The sequence below is a fragment of the Euprymna scolopes genome, chromosome 34 (assembly GCF_053919585.1).
Source record: "Euprymna scolopes isolate OS-2025 chromosome 34, ASM5391958v1, whole genome shotgun sequence".
NCBI classification, from domain to species: domain Eukaryota; kingdom Metazoa; phylum Mollusca; class Cephalopoda; order Sepiida; family Sepiolidae; genus Euprymna; species Euprymna scolopes.
Genome location: NC_136515.1, coordinates 67,530,106 through 67,535,105, shown reverse-complemented (window position 1 = coordinate 67,535,105; position 5,000 = coordinate 67,530,106). Strand labels below are relative to the sequence as shown.

General features: G+C 36.8%; 1 pseudogene; it reads right to left on the bottom strand.

Moving 5' to 3' along the window:
- Positions 1-1,246: 1,246 nt before the first annotated feature.
- Positions 1,247-1,412, bottom strand: LOC145259339 (U2 spliceosomal RNA; annotated as a pseudogene).
- Positions 1,413-5,000: the final 3,588 nt, after the last annotated feature.

Sequence of the window (5,000 nt, the reverse complement as noted above, 5' to 3'; positions counted from 1 at the left end):
TCCTTCCAGGAATCTAAACTGCATTCTTTATTTTTATTTTTGAATTTTTTTTATTCAAAGCTTCTTTAGACATATATATATATATATATATATATATATTTAACGTGTCAGAAGTCGATGAAAAAATCCATAAAGTGCTCGATCGTGGATGTGAAGATACAATATTTATTATGACACTATATATATACATATTTCAAGGTCGTACTATCGGTTTCGTTACTCCGAATCAACCATAAGAGGTTGGAAAAAAAACAGCGTAAGTTTGTCAGCGACAATGAAAAACTTCTTTTCAAACTGATATATTATGTAACAAATTATGTCACAGTTTTTCATTGTCGCTGACGAACTTACGCTGTTTTTTCCAACCTCTTATGGTTGATTTGGCGTAAATAAAACCAATAGTACGACCTATAAATACGTATATATAGTGTCATAATAAATATGATGTGTGTGTGTTCATATCGACGAGAGTTTTTATTGTTTGTGATTTTCTAGTCCATAATGTTTCTCGAGTTAATGCGTGTATAACACACGTATAACAGAAAATGTTAAGCAAGATCCATTCGTCGCGGTGGATACTCAGATATCATGTATTGTGTGTTATTCGCTCTTTTGTGTGAGTCGATTTAGATCTAAATTTAAGCTTAACTCTCGCGCGATCTCGCAGAGAGATCTTTTCTCTGCTACACATATAACAAACACGGACAATACAGATGAACGGAACACAGTTCTGTTGGATTTTACCTCTGGTCAACAGAGGAAAAATACCTTGTTAATCTTTGGGTCTTGTTTGGCGGATCCGCAAAATCTGGAATCAAGATTAATCCCAAGGAAACAAGAAGTCTTGGGTTGTATTTTCATCATCTTTTTGCACGCTTGTTTTTTTCTACATTTTTTATTTATATTCTACGCTTGCTGACTCCCTCGTCTGTTCAGCCCGACTGTTTCACTGCAACTCTGACTAAAAACTGACTAAAGTCTACGTGTATATAGCAAAGCCGATAGCCATTAGTCGCGTGCTCTCGTCTAATGAATGAATGCATGAATGTAGGATTGACATGAAATTCTTAAAGATAAACTAAAATGGCCGAACAAAGGGCTGAAATGAATTAAATAAATAAAAAGTAAATGACTTAGAATGACTTTAACGAACTTAACGATGAATTGAATGACCTTAAGAATGACTTGAATGCTTAAAAAATAACTGGAATCCTTCAAAAACAACTTGAATTATCTGGAGAATGACTTGAATTGCTTTTAGACTGACTGGTTGTAAAATGGGTGATCATTTTACATTAAATTAACACAGAAAAGTGATCCCCTTTTTATATCACAAAGTTACAAACATAAGTACAGCATGTAGTAAGAACAGATACTACACTTTGATCTTGGCCAAAAGGCCAAGAAAAGCTGTATTTACTTGCTCCCTCACCGAGCAAATTAGGCACAAGGCCGATTTTTAAAGTGAGGAGTGAAGAGGAAATGGGGACCAACTCTCCGAGGAGTAGGGGAGCTTGATAGTGACAATTGGTATGAAAGGTTTCCCCCACATATTGTCATTGCTTGCAGTATCTGCCGGAACAGATGGTATGTATTTGCTCCCCCACCGAGCAAATTAGGCACAAGGCCAATTTTTAATGTGAGGAGTGAAGGGGAAATGGGGACCAACTCCCCGGGGAGTAGGGGAGTTGGATAGTGACAATTGGTATGAAGGGTTGCCCCTACATTGACCAAGGTCTTGTATGTGAGGTTGCCCACACATATGGTCTTTGCTTGCAGTATCTGCCGGAACAGATGGTATTTATTTGCTCCCCCACCGAGCAAATTAGGCACAAGGCCGATTTTTAATGTGAGGAGTGAAGGGAGGGGGAAGGGAAAAAGGGGGCCAGCTCCCGAGAGGTGGGAAATGGGAGCTGGTTAAAGGTCAGGCATGTGGGGTTGCCCCCACATCTGGTCTTTGCTAGTCATAGCTAGTCATAGCTTGCAGTATCTGCCGGAACAGATACTGCACCTTGATCTTGACCAAAAGGCCAAGAAAAGCTTAAAAAGCTAAGAACGTCATCTATTAACAACAGACCTTTAATCTTAATCAAAAGAGCCAAGCACAAAAGTGTTACGGACAGAACGACAGACCGACGGACCGACGGAGTGACTTATAGAGTCGCTTGCACGCGACTAAAAATCTTTTCCCGAATCACGTTATCAATACATGCCGTCTAAAAAATCATCACCTAATATTTTGTCGTGTAATCTACCAGTTCGACAAGAAGGTTCTTGCGCTTTTTAAAATTTTGAATTCAGATGAACATATCTCAGCTCAAACAAAATTTATTTATCGAAATAGTACTATCAGACTCATCACACTTCTGCCAATGCAAAACAAGTGTATTTCTGTAAGAAACGAAAAAACCTTGCGTTCTGATAGCAATAAAGTCCTTGAAACGTTTTTTTTTATATATCGCCTAGGTGTTTGAAGCATTTCTCATGCAGAATATTGTCGGGATGCTTGAAAAAATAGTAGTCAGTAGGTTAGAGGTCTGGAGAGTATGACGGATGAGGCAGAGTTTCTTAGCGCAATTCGTTAAACTTCTGCCTGGTCAGTTTAGCAATGTGCAGTCGGACATTGTCGTGGAGGGAAATTGAGGCTTTTCTGTTGACTAATGTTGGGTGTTGTTGAAGTCTCTGGTTAACTTCATCCATTTGTTGACAGTACTTCTCTTTCGTAATGATTTCGTTTGTTTCAAAAAGCTGTAATAAATGAGACTGTTAAACAGCTTGACGTTTTATGTAACTCTGGCTTCAAGGAATGTCGTAGAACTTTGTCGACCTCGGCATCTAATCACTCAGCTGAACGTCGCCGGTTGTTGTAACGAACCCACTTTTCATCGCGTCACAACCCGGCTTGTTCTTGTTGCATAAAAGAAAAAAAAGATAACATTTCATAATGGCGTTTCTGCTGGGTCTCTATCAATGTGTGAGGCACCAATTTATCCTATTTTTCTTATCTTTCTCATTTCTCTCAAGTTGTGGAAACCATCATATACGTTACCTCAAATCCAGAAACAAGTTCCCGAATGTTGTGCTTGGATTGGCTTCAACGAAGGCTCTTAGTTGGTCATTGTCAACATCTGTCAATACTACGCTCATCATCTTAAAGACTCTCGTCGCCGCCAAATTTTTAAAACCACCACTGTGCTGTTCGTCCAGTAGTGGTTCTTGGGTCAAATGGTTCGTTGATATCGCGTGCTATTTCAACAAATAGCTTGAATTGAAATTGTGCGAATTTGCTTGTTTCCATCTTGCATTCAACGTTCTGAAAGGAAGGCATAGTTGTTTTAAAGCGATTGTAATTTAAACGCTCAGATAGAGCGAGCAATACTTTTTAAATGATATATAACGTAAAGGTATTATTCCGAGAACTTATTTGAAAATACATCATTTGAAATCAAAATTAAAAATTCTGCAAGAACTTTATTCTCAATATAATATTTGTTATTTTTTCTGTCAGCTTAAATGTCTAACTTGTTTGTTGTAAAAATTCTATTTCAAAGTTATTATATATCAAAACTAAAATTCTTAACTTGTTTCTAAATTCCATTCTATCAAATTAAAATTCCTGGTATATCCTTTATTTGACAAAAAATCTCGACTTCTAAATTATAATTTTATAGTATATATCCAAAGTAAAATTCTTAACTTGTTTCTAAATTCCATTCTATCAAGTTTACATTCCTGGTGCATCCTTTATTTGACAAAAAATATCGATTTCTAAACTATTATATTAACTGTCTACTTTACTTTCCCGCTTCTTTTTTCCGAACCAACAATACAACAGTCGTTGGATCATTTTATTCTAAAATTATACATGATACACGATTTATTGGAGATTCATTTAATTTCGGAGAAATTATTATTTACATCAAGGCACCTGATTCCGCTAAATGGTAATCCATTTAATACTCACCATTGACTTTTACTTCATCCGAGCTCGGGCACATCGCTTCATTTATAATCATTGTGTGAATTACTGAAACAGCGAAATCAACGATCTGCCAGTTTTTTTCCTAATTGTTAACTATTATGATATCCGTTTTTCTTGCTTGAATGGGTTTATGTGTTTGTAAGGTAATGTCCCAAGTGATTTTGTGATTTCTGTATTCAAGTACGGCTGCTGGTGTATGCTTGTACCATCTGTCTGGATATTCAATATGCAGTTTTCTTTTTTTGTTTTGCGTATTCCCACTGGAATGCCTTCTCCAATTGATCGTGTCTGTTTCAGGAGTATATTTGTGTATAAATGTACAATTCTAGCAGGCCGCTCGGCATACGTCCGGTCGTAAAATACGCTTAAATATGATATTTTTTATTAATGCAGATTTCGTATTAATTATTATATTTTATTGAATACAATATATAATAATGATTGGATCGTGCGCTACCAGCGGGAATCGAAACCAAAACGTTTAGCTTGGTTGGTTGGTTGGTTGGTTGGTTGGTTGTTTTACGGCATATCAACCATTTTCGGGTTATTTAATGTCGAATACAAAGATTTTTTTAAATAGAATATTTTTTGTTTGCACGTCGGTTTCTATTTAACCCATAGTTAGGACGCTAACAGGTACTACCACTCCGGGTCAGAGTGGACCTGGGAGCAATGGTAATTAAAGGGTTGCTCCACACTCCCCAAAGCCCACAAGCTGGGGCCTCACCACTGGATATAGTTTAAGGTCATATCCAGGACCCCCATTGAGGGACTTTTACCCTCTGTAGGGGGGGGGGGCAGTCGGCGTAGTCTAATGCCCCAACCACAGGGCCAAAAACGTTTAGCATATATAGAACAAAGTTGTATTTTCTTTTTAAATAAATGGAAAAAAGTTGTTTTTTTTTAATATAAATATCAATACACAAAAAAAATGAATCTATAAGTGATGTGATGAGTTTAATATTTTCCTCGATTCCAATACAATTACCGATTTCGATTTTTATAAATATCTGAATAT